Source organism: Odocoileus virginianus, chromosome 9 (genome assembly GCF_023699985.2).
Source record: "Odocoileus virginianus isolate 20LAN1187 ecotype Illinois chromosome 9, Ovbor_1.2, whole genome shotgun sequence".
Taxonomy (NCBI): domain Eukaryota; kingdom Metazoa; phylum Chordata; class Mammalia; order Artiodactyla; family Cervidae; genus Odocoileus; species Odocoileus virginianus.
The window spans coordinates 67,567,620-67,587,553 of record NC_069682.1 but is presented as its reverse complement, the minus strand read 5'-3'; the positions used below and the strand labels follow the sequence as shown (position 1 = coordinate 67,587,553).

At 45.6% G+C, this 19,934-nt stretch overlaps 1 long non-coding RNA gene across 1 annotated transcript; it reads right to left on the bottom strand.

Annotated features, from left to right (window-relative positions):
* Positions 1–398: 398 nt before the first annotated feature.
* Positions 399–14,888, bottom strand: LOC110149109 (uncharacterized). The gene is made up of 3 exons (XR_002317355.2): positions 14,810–14,888; positions 9,577–9,632; positions 399–1,601 (listed from the first exon to the last, which is right to left on the bottom strand). It is a non-coding gene; the product is annotated as an uncharacterized lncRNA (long non-coding RNA).
* Positions 14,889–19,934: the final 5,046 nt, after the last annotated feature.

Genomic DNA, 19,934 nt, shown 5'->3' with positions numbered 1-19,934 from the left:
TGGATGTTCAAAAAAAAAAAAAAATCGTCTTTCTCTTTACTCACCTCTTACTGAAATTCACCGTTTCCTTCCCTTGTGAAGACCAATGACAAACCACAGTGTTTGCAGTGCCTGTGAGTGTTTGTCACCAAGAGAAATCACAGATATTTTCATATCACATTGCTGTTGCTGCTGCTATCTTGAAAGATCACTTATGCTCATCACCACTTCAAAATTATGGTACTAATTAGACCCGTCCCTAGCTCTTGGTATTTAGTTCATTAATAAAGAAACAAATTTATTACTATATCAAAATGTCTTCTTTTAATATTTTGATAACTGCAGTTCAAAATAATTAGAATCCTTTGTAATCTAATGTATCTTATGCATTCAAAAGATTTGCTCAGTGAAGAGATCCATGGCTCAGAAAGGAGAGGAATCTTTGATCTCAAGGATTACAAGGGGCTGAAAATCCCAGGAGACCTTCCAGATCACCCCCAAATCCTCCTGCTGTGGACTGAATGCTTGTATCCCCCCAGATGCATATGTTGAAGCCTAATCTCCAGTGTGATGGTGTTTGGAAGTGGGACCTTTGGGAGGTGATTAGCTTTGGAAGAGGTCATGGGGTAGAACCCCAAGATGGGACTGGGGCCCTCATAAGGGGATGAAGAGCTCAGAGTTCTCAGCAGACATTGACTCTGAGTGCCGGCGCCTCCAGAACTGTGAGAAGTAAATGTTTATTGTTTAAGCCACCCAGTTTAAATTCCCTGTTCCTGTGAAATTTAATTCTAATCAGGGGCAACAGACAATGAGCAAAGAAGTTAAGTACAGAGGCAGTGATAAGTACCATGGGGGGGAGGGAAACAGGATAGGGCAAGGGAATCAGAAATGTGAAGGTGAAGAGGGGGTTGTGCTTTGAAATCTATCATCAAGGAAGTTCTTTGGGGCAAAGACCTGAAGTCAATGAGAAAACAAGCCATGTAGATATCTGGGGGGAGGAAGAGTGTTCCAGGCAAAGGAGACAGCATGTGCAAAGGCTCAGAAGTTTGAAAGAACATGTAACAGTTGAAAACTGCAGGGAGGTTGATACAGCTGGAGCAAAAGTGATGGGGCCAAGTGGTGAGAAATGAGGGTGGAGAAGTACTCAGGGACCATGTCAGGAGAAGCCCTGTGCTTCAGGCTATTAAATGTGGGCTCTGTGCTGAGGGAATTCAGGCAGGAATTACCCATCAGACTGTGTGTGGAGGGCAAGGCTGTGGGGCAGGCAGAAGGCAGTCTGGTGCGGGGCTGTTACAATTGTTAGATGATGATGATGACTAAGTTACGGGCAGAGCTATCTGAGGCCAGATGGTGTGTATTTGTTTCCTGTCGCTGCTGTAACAAAATGCCACAAACTCAGCGTGTAAAGCAGCAGACGTTCATTCTCTCACAGGTCCGGAGGCCAGACATCTGAAACGAGGATGTCAGCAAGGGGACACTTCTTCTGGAGGTTCTAGGACAGAATCCGATCCTTGCCTCTTCCGGCTTCAGGGGGCTGCCCGCATTCCTTAACTTGCGCTGTACCCTTCCGAGGTTGCCTCCGTGGTCACACTGTCATCTCTGCATCAGATCTCCCTCTGCCTCTATTACAAAGACAGCCAGATAATCCAGTGTAGTCTTCCAGTCTCAAAATCCTTAATCACACATGCAAAGACCATTTCCCAGTGTTAGGTAACAAAAGGTTCCAGGGGTTAGGACCTCACATATCTGGGGGCTGTCATTCAGCCTGCCATGAAGGCAAAAGGTAAGTCACCCAGACCTGGAGAATGACTGCAGCCAGGCTCCTCCCACAAGGCCACGGATGACCCCCGAGTTCCTAAACCTGACTTACTAGACCCATTGCATCATGTTTCTCCTACTTGTCCTCCTACCTCAGCGGCCACTCCTGTCTGCCTCTTCCGTGATCCTTCTCTTCTCCCCACAACCCCGAGGCTTAGCCCCTGGTGACCATCCAGGCCATGGCTTTATATCCCCTCATGCCAGCAACTCCAGCCTAGGCCTCATTCCTCAACTCACGCTCCACAAACCCAGCTCACTCTCAGCATCTCCACTTGAATGTCTAGGAGGGCTTTCAACCCCAAAATGTCCAAACTGGTCTCCTGGTCGTCTCCCAACCCTGCTCCACCCACACCCTTACTCAAACGTCGGCAACTCTGTACTTCAGTTGCTCGTGCCAAAACCTGGGGGGGGTCACGCCAGACTCTTTTCCTCTCACATTCCACATCCAATTCATTAGGAAGTCTTGTTGGCTTAATCTTCCAAGATTCCCAATTCCTCTTATCCACCTCTATTTTTTCCATAGTACTTTCCATCTTCTAACACATTTCATTTGCTTCTTTTTTATGTTTATGGTTTAGTCGGTCTCCCTGAGATGGAATGTAGAAAGTTTTGTCTATTTGGTTTGCTGGTTTCTCCTTTGAGCCTAGAACAGCGCCTGGCACATAGTAGGTGCTCAATAATTGTTTGTTGAATGAATGAGAGAGTGAATCCCTGGCTGTGGGGTGGAGGGAAGGGCAAGTTAGGTGACTCCAACCAGGTCTCATCCTGGAACCATGTGACAGTTAAAGCAGACATTGGTGACAGAGGCTTTCAGCAACAGTTGAGTCCAACTTAATGGACCTCTACCCATTTTCCTGGTTGACTCATTAGTTCTTATTCTGCCTTGAAGACACAGAGGTCTGCTGGCAGAGATGCCTTCACTGACGAGAGGGCCTGGGATCTGGGTCAGCTACCCACTGGCAGGGAACTCTGGCCTCAGCAGCTAAAGGTAGAACCAAGAGATGCAGGGTGTTGGCTTTATCCCACACCTCTCTGCTGTGGAAGGTGTCAAGGTCCCCACTGACTGCATCGCAGCCCCAGCATAACCCCCATCCCCAGGTTCCTTGGAGAGGTGATGCCTGCACACAGGCCAGGCTGGAGTGCCCGGCACACCCTCTTACCTAACCTACTGGCCCAAGATCATTGCTGGGGGAGGATCGGTTAGAAGCTGGGCTCACAGGCAGGAGGGCAGGATCAGGTCTGCCCCTTCTCTTCTGCCCCTCCACGCTGGGTGGCTGGAGTGGAAGGCATGCAAGGCTGAGATGAGTGTACACAATGGATACCCTCCCTCCACCACTATCAGGTTCACCCCATCAAAGCCCGCCATCAGCTGGTCCCACTCATTCTCCCCAAAGCCACTAGGAGGCGCTATTCAAACCACAACTACAAATCAGATGTGGACACTCCCCAGTTTAAAGCCTTTTGTGGGCACTCCCTCAGGCTGAAGACCAGAAGCCCTAGGAAAGGCTCCCGGCCCTACTTGCTCTGGCCCCAGCCAGTGTCTCAAGCCTCTCCTCTCACCACGCTCCCCCTCGGTCATTCTACTGCAGCTGCTCCAGCTTTGTTCAGCTCCCCAGCACACCCCACTCCTTCCCGGCATAGGGCTTTTTGGAACATCGGACTTTTTGTTCCTTCGGCCTGGGATGCTTGTCCCCGTTGTTGCCTAGCTACCACTGACTCATCTTTCATAGCTCAGCTCAAAGTCATTTCCTCTGGGAAGCCTGCTTTGACTATATAACAATATGATGATAAATGAGGATGATGTTTTTTATTTTAAGTAGCCTTTTAGCTCTTACCATGTATTCAGAACATTCTAAGGACATTGCAAATCTTATTCATGTAAACGTCACAACAAACTGATGAGGCAGGCACCTTAACCATCTTCATGTTCCAGGTGGAACCTGAAAAAGGTTCATCAGTTTGCTGACGGTCACCTGGAGTTCAGCTCAAGGGTCCTCCCTCTCTGGACCAAACCCTCTATTATACACATTCAGCACCACTCTCCTCTCCTTCAGAGCATTAATCATCACCCCCATAGCTAACCTTTATTGGGTATTTAGCAGTGGGTTAGCCAAAAAGTTCGTTTGGGTTTTTCTGTAAGATGGTACAGAAAAATTAGAATGAACATTTTGGCCAACCCCAACACACTCCATTCACTATTACAGGCATCTTGTGAGCATTACCACTGTTGTCAATTAACATTTGTTTGTAGGATCTTGGCTGTATGACAGTTCAAGTTGCTCACATTCTTACTCATACTCTGTTTCATTTATACCCACAACAGAATATTGGTTAAGGACAGGAAGCCTGGGGACTCTGAATTTGAGACACAAGTGAATGAGCATTGTTGCATTGATGATAAGTCACTTATGTGCCTCATGGTAACTCCCATTGGTTCCATCTGATCACACTCCTTATAAAGCACATCTATAGGCTTCAGGCCCCTCAAAAACCAACCACCAAGAGAGAAAATTCAGGGATGAGTACAACTGACTTGAATTTTCACTCATTGGAGGCAAAAAAAGAACCCACAATGTGTTCCTTGAGAAGGTCTCACCAACACCAGCCCAAAGCCGTCTCTCCTATTTAGTCAATTTGAAACAAAAACCTCAAAATGAACTAGTAAGCTGGTGGCTTTCATTTCAGCCACAAAACACAAAGCTCCCTAGCATTAGGCTATGGAAGCCATTTCTCTCTGCGTCGATGATGAACACATGATTAAATGTCAGCCTACATTTTAATATGCATTTGTTCCCCCAAATCAAACATAGTACATCATTGAAAGATATATTTGTGAGCAAACTGTGTAGTTTGTTACATAATTAATCCAAAATAAATCAATTTTGTGTATATCTTTTTAAAGGAGCAAGATAAGAAATGTCTCTCTATATAACAACTGTATTAAATGTGAACTTTGTAATACAATCCTTAATAGTATGCTGATTTAAATAATTAACTACTTTTTAACATCAGCTTCCCTGGTGGCTCAAATGGTAAAGAATCCACCTGGGTTCAATCCCTGGGTCAGGAAGATCCCCTAGAGAAGGGAGTGGCTATCCACTCCAGTCTTGCTTGGAGAATCCTGTGGACAGAGGAGCCTGGCGGGCTTCAGTCCACAGAGTTGCAAAGAGTCAGACATGACTGAAGCGACTTAGCAAGCAAGCATATAAAAATAAACGAAATAGAGGGTTGGAGAGATTATTTTGGCCATGAATGGGGAATGCTGATAGGTACTCCCTCAAGCTTCAGTCACAGGGAAGGACCCTACAGAGGGGTTGTGATGGTCACTTGGGCTAGAAGTGGGGACACATGCCAGGTCTCCTACCCACCACCCCAGCTCATTTCTAATCTATCCTAGTACGCCTCCAACCTCTCACCTGGAGGGTCTCTTTCACCTACTACTCACCTGCTAACACTCTCCACCTTCACTTGCATTTCTCACATCCCTACTAGCTTGTCTTTGGTCTTATGGTTCCCTCATCTTCTCCAGGAAGGCCTCCACCTGCCTGTCATCAGAATTCGTCCCCAACTGGAGGAAGCCTGGCCGGCTACAGTCTATGAGGTCGCGCGAGTCGGACATGACTGAACGTCTGAACATGCGTGCTACTGAAGAGAACTTGGGCAAATCACTTCACTCTTGGAGGCCCCAGTGTTCTTATCACCTGGGAGAAATCTTCTTTATACTCCTCGCCCCCAGCCTAGAGAGAGTCTCCAGAGACCCAGAAGCCGGCCTTCATAGGTGTCCCTTTCCTCCACCAAATACACCTGGGTCTGTCCTTGACGCTCACCTTCTGACCTTGGTCTCCCCAGACCAAGCCGCCAGCATCTCTCACCTGGCTCCCTACCGCCAGCCTGGCCCCCCTCCAGTCTACTCTGGGGCAGAGGGCTCTTGTACGGCATACGTCACTTGGTGTCTCTCTTCTGCTCTGGCCCCTCCGACAGCAGCCCCGCTTTTCCTTGCCCAGGGCTGAAATGCCCTTGGGTTCTGGTCCTGCTGACCTGGCCCAGACCTAGTTGCCACTCCCTCCACAGCCTCACTCTCCCACCCCACAATGCAGGAAGCTAAGCCTCTTCTGGGCTCCACAAATGATAAGCTTTTTCTCACCTCTGAACCTGAGCACACACCTGGACCCCTCTTCCTCTCCATCTTCAAACAGCTGGCTCCTTCCAACCCCTCCTTCGGTTCTCAGCCTGCAACCTCCATGCCTCATGGAGGCCTGCCCTGGCCGCCCCATCGGAAGAAGGCTGCCTCCTTGACGCCCGAACCTCAGCAACACTGGTCACCTTCATTGTATGGGTCACAGTAGTGAGTCATTCATTCGCTTGCTGGTTTATTGACTGTGCCACCCACAAGGCTTTGGCTTGCTCACTGTTGTTTCCCCAGGGTCTGAGACAGTGCCTAGCACATAACAGGTGCTCAGGAAATATTTGTTGAATGAACGAATGAACAAACAGCTAATAGTGACTGTGTATAGTACCCCGTGAAGGCCTCGATGGATGTAAAGGGAGGTTTGTGCTTTATTCTTTTTCAAATAATTAGCAATATTTTAATTTTTAAATTTATTTTATTCAACTATAGTTGGTTTACAATATTGTGTTAGTTTCAAGTGTACACGTTTAGATTCTTTTCTATTCTAGGTTATTATAAGGCATTGAATATAGTTCCTGTGCTATACAGTAAATCCTTGTTGCTTATCTATTTTAAGTACAATAATTAATCCCATCCTTCTCTCCCTTTCCCCTTTGGTAACCATAACTGTGTTTTCTATGTCTATGAGCCTGTTTCTGTTTCATAAATAAGTTGATTTGTGTTCTTTTTTTTTTTTTAGATTTCACATATAAGTGATATCATATAGTATTTGTCTTTCTCTACCTGAGTTACTACACTTAGTATGTCCATGTCCATGCATGTTGCTTCAGACGGCAATATTTCCTTTTATGGCTGGGTAATACTACTATATATATGTATATGTATATATACATATGTATATGTATATATACACATTTGTGTATATGTATATATATGTATATATACATATATGTGTATACAAATATATATGTATATATACATATATGTGTATATACATGTATATGTATATGTGTGTGTGTGTGTGTGTGTATATACACATATATATGCCACATCTTTTTATCCACTCATCTGCTGATGGACATTTAGGTGGTCTCCACGTTGTGGCTATTGTAAATAGTGCTGCTGCGAACATTGGTGTACACATATCTTTTTTCAATTAGAGTTTACATATTTTTTGGATACATGCCCAGGATAGCGATTGCTGGATCATATGGTAAACCTCCAGACTGTTTTCCACAATGGTTGCACCAATTACATTCCCACCAACAGTGTAGCAGGGTTCAGTTCAGTTCAGTTCAGTCACTCAGTCGTGTCCGACTCTTTGAGACCCCATGAATTGCAGCACTCCAGGCCTCCCTGTCATCACCAACTCCTGAAGTTTACTGAAACTCATGTCCATATCAAGTCAGTGATGCCATCCAGCCATCTCATCCTCTGTCATCCCCTTCTCCTCCTGCCCCCAATCCCTTCCAGCATCAGGGTCTTTTCTAAAAGGGAAAGTGAAAGTCGCTCAGTTGTGTCTGACTCTGCCACCCCATGGATCATACAGTCCATGGAATTCTCCAGGCCAGAATACAGGTGTGGGTAGCCTATCCCTTCTTCAAGGGATCTTCCTGGGGAGGTTATTTATAAATAATTCAAAACAGACAATAGCTATTCACCATGAGGGAGGTCCTCTGCAGCTTGGCCTCTGTCCAATCCCAGGCCCTGACTCTGCAGACCCTTCCTCATCCTCTCCCGTGGTTCATCCCAGGATAAACACGTTCCACTCCACCCAGCCATGCTGGGCAAGGACTGGTCAAACCACAGGCAAAGCATGTTTTTAAGACAGTATATGGACAGAGGAGCCAGGCGGGCTACAGTCCATGGAGTTGCAAAGGGTCAGACATAAACACACACACACACACACACACACACGACAAATCCCCACCTTGATTTCAGGTGGGAATGTGATTATTTCTGTGATACAGACTTAACACCCCCTGAAATGTCGCTGTGCTGAAGACTTGCCTCAGTCTGAGACTGGGAATCTGAGACTCCCAGTGGCCTCAATTTGTAAAATGGAGATAATTCCACCCCTCTTACAGTGTTGGAAGGCTAAGATGCCCACATATATGAAGAGGTCCCTGCGGCTGCCTGAGGCATGGCAGCTCTCCGGGCCCACACTAATCCCTCTCCAGTCCCTCCCCTTCTTGTCCCCATTGGCAATCCTTGAGTCAGGAGAATTCTGGAATGCAGACTGCGTCTCTCAGTATTCTGAACTGATTACCAAGTTTCTGTGGGTGTCTGGCTACCTCTAGGGACCATCAAGTGTCTTAATTAATTATCATCTGAAAGGGATTGATGTTCTGTTTCAAAAAAGGTTTGAATAAAAAGGCATGAGATAGCCCAGACTATTTTAAAGAATATTAATTTTTGATAAACATTATTTGTAGAAAATTGAGACTAACAATCAAATATAAACTTAAGGTTGGGGGCACTGTGATTATTTTGACCCTAAGTTCCATTCTCTCTCACGCTTATTAAGAAGAGGCTATAGATCTAGCAGAAGGAAGAGCAGGTTCTAGTCTAAACTCTGTCACAGCTTTGCTGTGTGACTTCAGGTGAGTCACTGTCCCTCTCTGAGCCTCAGTTTCATCATCAGTTAGAGTCTGCACTAGGTGGTCCCCCAGGTGCCCTAGCACTGACACTCTCTGGAAGAGATGAACAGTACTGGAGCCAGGATCATCTCAGAGTATTTCAAAACTACCCCATCTTGAAGGAGAGTCTGGGGGAGAATGAATACATGCACATGTATGACTGAATCTCTTTGCTATCCACCTGAAACTATCCCAACATTGTTAATCAGCTCTGCTCCAATATAAAATAAAAGTCTTAAAAAACAAATACCCCATTCAGGGCCCACTGCCAAGGTTCAATGGGTCCAGGACGGGGCCCAGAGTCTACACTCTAATAGAGCTCAGACTAAACCTCTATTCGGGGTTCTTTGGGCCATACTCTGAAAAAAGCTGGCTGGAACTCTTGGGACATCCAGGGAGGACCCTTCAGAGAGGATTTGGACTTGAATGATAACCATTTTTATTAGCTGCCTATATGCTAAAAGGGTGTGTGAAATTATATTCAAATGGATTCACCCAGTTCTTGATTTTCCTTTTCATCAATGTTCATGTGGTTAACTCTGGGGTGTAAAACATAAAATCTTCTAATTATCTCCTAATGAGTTCACCACAGTGACTCCCCCAAAATAAGCCATAATTCTTGTCCACAGAAACTGAAGATGACACATAGATAAGCTCTCTGAAGAGAATACTCATACATTTATTTCCTGAACACACAGAGGAGAAGCTTGACTCTGAAACCCTGGGAAGTAATCTGTCTACTCACCCATCTACACACCTACCCACCCATCTATCTATTCATTCACCCATCCATTTATCCATCCATCCATCCAAGAAATGCTTACTGAGGACCTACTATGTCCCGGGCACTGGGGATACAGATGGCAAGCAATACAACTTTGTCTCTACCTGGGGATACAGGCATTAATTAAGTAAACAAACTAAATAATTACAAATTGTGGAAAATGCTATGAAGGAATCAAATAGGTCTCTGAAACAGAGAATAGCAGGATAGGAGAAGAAGCAGCCTACCTTGAACGAGTAATCAAGGGGGACCTTTCTCTGGGAGGTGACATTGAAGTTAACACCTGAAGGATGAGAAAGCACATGGGAGTCTTTCAGACAGGAAAAAAAAAAAACAGTCAATGCAAAGACCGTGGACATGAGCTGCTTGGGAGCCTGAAATATTCCTCAGTGCAATTCCCTCCCCAAGTGGTCAAACGATCTTCTAGCTGCATTGTTGCTGCTGTTGAGTTACTATGTGTGTGTGCCAGTCACTCCAGTTGTGTCTGACTCTTTGCAACCCTGTGGACTGTGGCCCACCAGGTTCCTGTCTATGGGATTCTCCAGGCAAGAATAATGGAGTGGTATCCTCCTCCAGGGGATCTTTCTGACCGAGAAACTGAATCCACTTCTCTTACATCCCTTGTATTGGCAAGCGTGTTCTTTACCTAGTGCCATCAGAGTTCGTCCCCAACTGGAGGAAGCCTGGCCGGCTACAGTCTATGAGGTCGCAAGAGTCAGACACGACTGAACGTCTGAACATGCGTGCTACTGAAGAGAACTTGGGCAAATCACTTCACTCTTGGAGGATCCAGTGTTCTTATCAACTGGGAGAAATCTTCCCCATACTCCTCGCCCCCAGCCTAGAAAGAGTCTCCAAAGACCCAGAAGCGGGCCTTCATAGGTGTCCCTTTCCTCCACCAAATACACCTGGGTCTGTCCTTGACTCTCACCTTCTGACCTTCATCTCCCCAGACCAAGCCGCCAGCATGGGAAGCCCATATATGAATATTACTCAGCCTTAAAAAGGAATGGAATTCTGACTCTTGCTACACATGAACAAACCTGGAGAACATTATGCTAAGCGAAATAAACCAGCCAAAAAAGACAAATGCTCCATGTCTTTGTCATGTAAAGACAAAACCTTTACATGAGGTACCTGAAGTAGTCAAATTCACAGAGACGGAATAGGATGGTGGTTGCTACAGCTAGGAGGAGGGGGGAGTGGGGAATTGTTTAAGAAGTAGTTTCAGTTTTGCAGGATGAAAAGAGTTCTGAAGATTGGTTGCACAACAGTGTGAATGTACTTAACACTTTTGAACTGTACACTTAAAATGGTTAAGGTGGTAAATTTCATGCTGTGTGTATTTTATCACAATTTAAAAAAACAAAAAATAAAGAATGGTTTTACGTAGAGGCAGGTGTGTGGACTGTTTGACCCAGCATTTTCACAATCAAATGAAAGCACAAGAGCCTACAGTCCCAGAGCCAGACGTGCCTTTTATTCACAACAGCAATGAGAAGAGGGTTCATTAGATACCTAATGATTGATTTTTAAATTCTTATTGAAAGGCCTGATAATCTATATTCAGAATCAGCTTGCCCTGCAATTAAGTAAAAACCACTTATGACAGGAATTCATACATAATCGCTATCAGTGGAGTCAACTTGTAAGAATATTCCAAGCATTTAATTGACTTTTAAAAGAATAGCTACAGCAAGCTAATTAAATATCAAGTCAGGGAATGTGTTAATTGATATTTAATAAGGATGTCAATTGATGTCTAACTAGCCAATATGTCTCTTAAAATATGTCAATTAGATGCCTAAAGATCCTTTTCAAAGGGGATTAGGAACTGAATGCATTGAGGATATAATTGGTTAATTCTTTTTTAATTACAAACTGCAACCTTCCCTACTGACTTCGCCTGGATCATAAAGTCATTTATGAGCCACTTTGCCTGGTCTCTAGACTATCTTTACTACAGATCCATAAAGCCAGAACTGGCTTTTGTTGGGCTCTTGTGCAACACCTGTATAAAAATGGGACACAGAGAGGGTGAGTGAACCCTATCGAAGTTCTCCATCAAGTCGAGCATGGGCTTTTCCTCCACTCAGCATGGCTGAGTTTAGCCAGTTAGGTCCAAAGGCTCCTGTACAGAGGCCATACATGCGGTGTGCACCCTACATGACCACCCTACCCTGCTGTGCCCTAAGACTCTCCTCCTACCTGATGCCACCATTCCTGAAACTCACACAGCCCAAGACCTTTCCTTCCTGTCTGTTCCCTGGTCACAGTAAAAAATGTCATCAAGAAAGCCGTTGTAATTTGGAATCAACAGCAGAAGCTATTATACTTCTCAAATAATTCCACCAAACAGTATCAATGATAATACTAGCTTTATCCACCCTTCCATTCACCCATTATTCACTGCATGCCTACTGTGTGCCAGGAAGTCTACCAGGAGCTGGAGATCCAGGAACAGGCCCTGCCTTTATGGGGCTCACAGTCCAGTGCAGAAGAACTAATAAAAAAGGTCCAAAGGTCACTAAGACATTTGTCATGTGATGGAAGCCCATGGTGGGCCTGACCTTCTCTGTATGGTTGGAAAAGGTGTCCACCAAAAGTGATGCTGGAGCTGAGATTGAAAGATGAGTCAGTGGTGGCCAGCTGAGCAGGGAGAAAACTAAAAGAATATTCCAGGCCCTGAGATGAGACAATGTATGGAGTGTCAGCTGGAGGTAAAGACCTGCAGGCCTTGAAGTCTGTAAGATCTAAATGCTGGCCCAGTTTTCTACTGTTACATAATAAACCTGCCTAGACAACTGCCATTTTATTATTCTTATGCTTTCGGTGCATCAGAAATTCAAATACGGAACCACAAGGATGGCTTGTCTCTGTTCTTCAGTGTCTGGGACCTCAGCTGGGAAGACATGAATGGCTAAGGGTGATTAAGTGGCTGAAGTTGAGGGGCTCTAGAACCATCTAGAAACTTCATCACTCACTGACTCCTAGGCTGGAATGACTGAAGGCTGGGCTCTTCTGTGACTGTCAACCAAAGCCCTGATATGTGGATTCTGCATGGTTTGGGCTTCCGCACAGCACGGTGGCCTCATGATGATCAAATCATCTTAAAATTGGTGCAGCCACTATGGAAAACAGTATGGAGATTCTTTAAAGAACTAAAACTAGAGTTGCCATATAATCCAGCAGTCCCACTTCTGGATATATGTCTGCAGAAAACTAATTTGAAAAGATACACTCACCCCAATGTTCACAGCAGCACTATTTACAATAGCCACGACATGGATACCACCTAAATGTCCATCAGCAGATGAATGGGTGAAGACGTGGTGTACATATACACAATGGAATACAACTCAGCTGTAAAATAAAGAATGAAAGGTAAGAACTGAAGCCATGGCCATAGTGGATGATGTCACCTTGGACCAAGCCTTGAACCCCTCCAACTTTTAGAGGTCAAGTAGAGGTGGAAGAGTAAAGGGAACAGTGAAGGAACAGCCAGAAACACAAGAGGAAAACCAGAGAAAGTTGGGGTTAGAGAAGTCATGGGAGGGCAATTTTCAATATCGAGAGAGTGGTCAGTTCTGTCAGAGGCCACTGAGAGATCAAGAAAGATGAGGGTCCTTCTTAAGAAGGGATACTAGACTGTGAACACGGATGGCCAGATGCCACACTATGAGCTCTTCCTCACTTCCGTATTACAGGGCCTTCACCAATTATGGGCATCGTACAGCTCTACTCAAAATCTCAGTGGGGTTAGTTCCAAGTCCTGGCAAAAGTGATTCTAAAGTTCATCTAGGAAGGGCAACCATGGAAGTGGGCCTGAGGTGTTCTGTAAAACAAGAGAACTCAGAGAGAGAAAGATGGTAAAACTGAATGCAGAGCCCAAAGGTCCTGTATAACCGTGCTCCGAATCTCATTTCTCCCTCATTGTACGTCACCTTCGGGGAAGAAGAGGGAGTATGATGGGGAGGGCAGGCAGCTTGGGTGCGCAAGTGCCCTTGTCACAGAGCAGGATGAGCACAGCCCTTAGCAGGCAGCCATTGCTGCGCCTCATTACTCCGCACGCAACACTGTTACTAGGCAACAGGTCGCGCTCAGCCATTGCTCCGTGCCTCAGTAGGCCCCACCCACAAGCAACGGCTGTCAATGAGTGACTGTTAGTTGTTCTGCTCAGTTACTGGCCAGCACCGCAGTGGGCCCTGCCCACTGGTGAGGGACCACTGCGGAAGTGATTGAGGCAAGGGTGGGTGTTGTGGTGGTCGTCAGGTAGAGAGTGAGGTAAGAGGCAGATTCAGGCCTTCTCCTAGAGGCCCTCCAGCTTACCCAGCCTTAAGCCAGCAGGTGAGCTGGAAGGCCCGGAAGCAGACTGGAGACTATGTCCTGCAGGGCTCCAGAGCCCTCACTAAGGCCCTCCTCTAGCCTTGGCCCAGGCCTTGAGGAGGTGAACCTCTCCCCCATCCCTATCTCTGCAACCTATTAGCAGTGGCCATCTGTATGCGTTGCAGTCTGTGAGACCTGGCCTTCCTAGCTGGGCTGCCTGAGGAGACTGAGGGCCAGGTGGGTTGGATGCCTGGCTCTCTCAGGGAAGACAGCTGGGCAGGGTGTGGGAACCTGGCCCTGAAGGAGCTGCCAACTGAGATCTGCAATCCTCTTAGCCAGGACTCGGACCTTGGAGGGTGAAAGTTGTGCCTTGGGATTTTGCCCTTTCTTGTCAGGACAGAGAATAACATTTATCTGGTGGAGATTTATGGCAAAATCATTACCTGACCATGACCAGACCTCAAAAACAAAGGATCTGACACCAAGAAGTCTGCAACAACCAACCATGCCCATCCCTCACCTTTTGCCTTTAAAGAGACTTGCTGAAAGCTTTCAGTAGCTTTGAGGTTCTTAGGGCATAAGGCACCCATCTCCTTGTATGAATCTGCAATAAACCTTTCTGTGTTCCAAACTCTAGTGTTTACTATTGATGGGCCTCACTGTGCTTCCCGCACATGGACTTGCGAATTCAGCGACCCTCTGCTTCCCTACAATCCCACTGATTCCATTGCAGGATAACCAAGTGAGACAGCATCTAGAAGGACCCTCATGGTGGCCCATGAATCACCATGAGATGCTACCTGTTCTCACAAAGAGTTAAACCAATGGTGTCACAAGGGAAGTCTGACAAAGTTGACATGTGACCTCAGAGTTAAAGGACAGAGGTGCAACAGCCATGCAGTCACAGTCATGGCTTTCAGAATCAGACAAGTCAGGTTTCAAGTTCTGGACCTTGCTAGCTAGATGCTCTTGAGCAGGTTTCTAAGCTTCTCATAGAGAAGCTGGAAAATACATGTTAAGTCAGCTTGTCACACCTCTTAGGCCACAGAGGCTAGAGAGATAATTAAAGAGTGGCTTCACCTTGCCCAATATCAATTGATGATCCCAAAATGGGGGCAAAGAGCCAGCACTTACAGTCAATCAGCAAAGACCCTGGCTCCTTTTACTTTCATCTAGAAGGGAAAACCATCAGCAGCTCCAGAGGCTGTTGTTGGAGATGCTCATTCAGTTACCAATAACAACAGTTGCCATGGAGATGGGCTGTCCAGTCTGCCAGCCTGGAATGATTCTCAGACCAGGGCAGGATTACCCACATCCACACCCTTTCCAAACCAAAGAGGCAACTTGAGCCCCAATTACCTGTTTGGGGATTTCTTCCACTTTATTTTTTCCCTCTTCTTCCTGCCAGAAGGTCCACCTATTTGAAAATCAATGGGATATTGGCAAAGGCAGGGAAAGTCTCATGGCTGTGCAATTACAAAATCTTTGGAAAGTCAGAGGACAGCTTATGTTGGTGTAGGGTCTGGGGATTGTCACAGGAGGTGGGTGAAGCAGCTATGGGGATATGGGCTGCGGCAGGATCTGTGGAATTCAGGACTGCTTCGGGAACTCCTGGAGGTCTGTGTTGGGGTGCATTTCCTCAGAGAGGGCTGGGGCAGATGGGGATGTCTCAAGAGGTGATGGCTGGATGAGCAGCCGAGATCATGCACCAAGACAAATGGCAATGCCCACACTCAAAGAGGAGTTCAGTTCTCAACGTCCTCGAAGGTGACTCTTGGAGGAAAGGAAACCAAATAAGAAACAAATAAGAATGTTTGGGCTTCCCTGGTGGCCCAGTGGTTAAGAATCCAGCTTGCAATGCAGAGGACACTGGTTCATTCCCTGGTCCATGAAGATCCCACATGCCACAGAGCCCTTGTGCCATGACTACTGAGCCAGTGGCCTAGAGCATGTGACCTGCAACTACTGAGCCCAAATGCTGCAACTACTGAAGCCCACATGCCTAGGGCCTGTGCTTTGCATCGAGAAGTCACTGCAATGAGAAGCCTATGAGCCACATTAAAGAATAACCCTCGCTCTCCACAACTAGAGAAACCTGTGTGCAGCAACAAAGACCTATCACAGCCAAAAAATAAATCAATCTTAAAAAAAAAAAAAAGAGTATTAGTGGGAAAAGGAACCAGAGCGGCAATCTTCACAAGAAAGAAATCAAAATCCTGGAGGGGATGGTTTACAGACAGTTACCCTAATCTTATGCCCACGAATCTCAACTCCCCATCTGGTACTTCCCATCACAGCATAAATGGGTTGTTCCTGGCAGGTCACTCAATGTGAGCAGAGCTTTCTAACTAACAATAAGAGTGCGATCCGTGGGCTGGCTGTCTACTGAGGTAGGTAGTGAGTTCCCTGTCATGACAGGTATACAAGAAAGGCCAGGCAGCCTTTGAATAAGGTATGTCAGAGATGAGTTCCTGGAGGCAGTCAGGATTATGTGACCTTGGAGCCTCATCATCTCTGGATGTCATGATTCTGTAGTGAGTGGAGGTGTTCCTGGCTCCAACTGGAGCTGCCACTGTGAGGCCATGTGTGCACTCTGTCGTATCTGACTCTTTGTGACCTTATGGACCATAGCCACCAGGCTCCTCTGTCCATGGGATTTTCCTGGCAAGAATCCTAGAGTAGGTTGCCATTTCCTACTCCAGGGGGTCTTCCCAACCCAGAGAAGATCCTTTGGAGCAGACTATACCAAACCCCACCAGCCTCGGTTCTTCTGCTGTTTTTCCTCCTCTTCCAGGGCTGGGCCTCAGAATGGGGAGGGCAAATGCTTTCTCAGCTCATTCACAAAGAAATTACTCATAATTGCTTCACACAGCAGCAACCAACTCAGCCCTCTGTCCAACGAGGTACGAGGTACAAGAGGACTTCTTAAAGATCTACTGAAAGAGCACCCACATATGAGAGATGGAGGCAGGGAAGAAAACCAGTGCCTTCCCCCAAAGTCCCAGTGGAAAAAAGAAACAGGCCACAGCCCGAGTAGCTCTCACGGTCTGAAGTCAAATTTAGGAGACTGTGTAATAGAGATCTGACCTGGGCACCATCCTGGGTGTCATCAGCTTCCAGAAACATGAACCTGGGAAAATTTCCTCACATCTCAGAGGCCTGGTTCCCTCAAATAAACAACCATACTCATACATGCTAATAAAACAGATTTGAAGTGAGGACTGAGAAGGCAATGCGGAAAGCAACTAATACAATACCGGTAACAATTGATGGTTATTGATTTGCTTCAAAATGATGTTGGGGAGCACACAGGAGGAAGAAGAGATAAAAACAAGATTGACCTTGAGTTGATAATTAAAGCTGAGGTCTGCAAAGTCAAAACTATTTTGCTAATAACATGACCATATCACTTGCCTTTCTCCCCCTCCTCTCATGAGTGGACCGTGGAGTTTTCCAGAGGCTGAGTGGCATGTGATGGGACCACAGATGAAATACAGAAGCAGATCTGAGAATTCAGCTGCCTATTAAGTCAGACATCGAAAAAATTTGAAAACTATAAAACAGTGACTCTCTTCTTACCAATTTTTGTTGGGATAAATATAGTTTATATTTTAAAATTATTTAATCACCATTAGGACAGCTATTATTAAAAAAAAAAGCCTCCAAGTAAAAACAAGTGTTGGCATGGATGTGGAGAAACTGGTACCCTTATGCAATTGCATGTGGGAATGTAAGACTACAGCCGAGGAAAACAATATGGTGGCTCCTTAAGAAAAGTAAACATGAAATTACTATTTGGTCAGCAATTCTACTTCTGGGTCTATACACAAAAGAACTGAACGCAGGGTCTCAAAGAGATCTTTGTGCATCCATGGTCACAGCAGCATTACACATAATAGCCAAACAGGGAAAACAGACCAAATGTCTGTCAGTGGATGAATGAATAAACAATATGCAATACATGCAATGGAATATTATTCAGCCTTAAAAAGGAAGGACATTCCATGGTTGCCTAATGGTTAGGATTCTGGGCTTTCATTGCCATGGCCTGGGTTCAATCCCTGGTCAAGGAACTAAGATCTTACAAGTTGCACAGCATAGCCAAAAAAAAAAAAAAAAAAATCTTATTTTTAAAAGAATTGACTATTGTCTTTCCTTCTTTGCTATTTGGGTAAATTGCTTATCTTTGATGGACCTCGGTATCCTTGTCTGTCAAAGGGGTAGATAATTTTGAAGCACACTTCTGCGAACCAAACCTGACCTCGCACAGACACGGGGGTGCTGCCCCCACCTGGGGCTTCCACAGAGACCTGAGCCTCCCCGAGTCAAGGAAGAGAGAGTGTACTCTTGTATTAATCAGCTCCCATTAATTTTTCAAAGTCGGCAACAGCCCACTTACTCATTTCCCATAGAGCCTCATCCATAATTGATCCTGAGCTGCACTTATCCAAATAGATGGAGAAGATGCCCGGGGCACGTGGGGGCTCTGGGAGGGTTTTTTCCTGATGAATTTACCCTCTGAATTAATGACTGTCTTGAGAAGGTACTCACAGCCATGGCATGTTCGAACAAAAGACATGTTGTATCCTTTCCTTCCATCAAAAATAACAAGGAAGAAGAGAAATAAATGACCCCCTAAATGCTCTGAAGGACTGTTTTGAGGTTATTTCTATATACAAACCAGCTTGAAGCAATCAGTGGAAATCAGCTTTGTAGACGACTAGGTCTGTGTACAGACCCCAGCAAGTTCAGCCTTCAAACTACATCTCGAATCACTTCTACCCTCCTGGCCTCTACTTGAGACCACACACCTCTGGCCCCATCCCCTACTCCAAAATAAATGCCAAGTGCATCGAGGAGGTAAATTTTTTCCCCAAAACTTATTTATTTTAATTGAAGGAAAATTGATTCACAGTATTTCATTGGCCTCTGCCATACATCAAAATGAGTCAGCTATAGGTACACATGTGTCCCCTCCCTCTTTAACCCTCCTCCAACCCCATCCCACCTCTTAAATGTTTTTTTAAAAAAGGATGCTCTGTGGTGACCTAGATGGGTGGGAATGGGGTACAGTGGGAGAGAGGTGCAAGAGGGTGGGGATATACGCATACATATATGGCTGATTCACTTCACTGTACAGCAGAAATCAACAAAACTTTGTAAAGCAACTATATCCCAATTTTTTAAAAAAAAAGAATTAGTTAAAACCTTTAAAGACAAAATCAAGTGAACGTTTATCAGATGAGTTTAGACCTTATGGTTAAAAAAAGAAAAGAAGGCATCTGGGAGAGGTGGCCCGCCGCTTGAAGCGAGTCTTGGTCTTTTCCTGTTGAACATAAAGAATTTCACAGAACACCTGCCTCAGATAAGGCCATTGTGACCATGATCAAGCAAGATGAGAAAGCAAGACCACTCCGTAATCATAACTGAACTGTATTCATTTCCTGGGGATGCCACAGGAAGGGCCACAAACTGGGCAGACTAAATAACAGAAAGTTATTGTCTCACAGCTCTGGAGGCTGGAAGGCTGTGATCACGGCGCCTGCAGGGCCGTGCTGACTCTGGAGGTGCAAGGCAAGGATCTGTTCCAGGCCCATCTCCTAGTGCCTGGAGACCTGTGGCAGCATAGTTCCTTCACTTGTGTCAGCATAACTCTAATCTTTACCAGGTGCTCTCCCTGTATTTGCTCTCTCTGCCCAAATTTTCCCTTTCTGTGAGGACACCTGTCAGATTAGGGGCCCACTCCTCTGACCCCATCTTAACTAATTACACCTGCAATCATGCAGTCTCTAAATGCAGTTATATTTTGAAATACTGGAGTTAGAACTTTAACATATGAATCTGTAAGGGACACAATTCAACCTGCAACTTATGCACTTTGACAAAAGGACAGCATCCAAACATCCTCTGTGTTCACTTTCTAAAGTTACTATAATAGATCACCACAAATGAATGGCTTAAAACAACAAAAACTTAAACTCTTGCAGTTCTTGAGGCCAGGAGGCGGAAATAAGCCTCACTGGACCAACATCAAGCTTGTAGGCAATGCTGTGCTCCCTCTGGAGGTGCTAGGAGAGAATCTCACTTCTGATGGCTGCCAGCATTCCTTGGCTTATGGCCACATCACTTCGATCTTCAATGCCAGCATCTTCAGATCTCTCTCAGCTGTATCTCCACATCACCCTCTCATGGGGGTGGTGGGGGGTGGGTAGGGGCTGGAACAGATGCAGAGACAGACAGACCAATGGAGGGTGTGTGT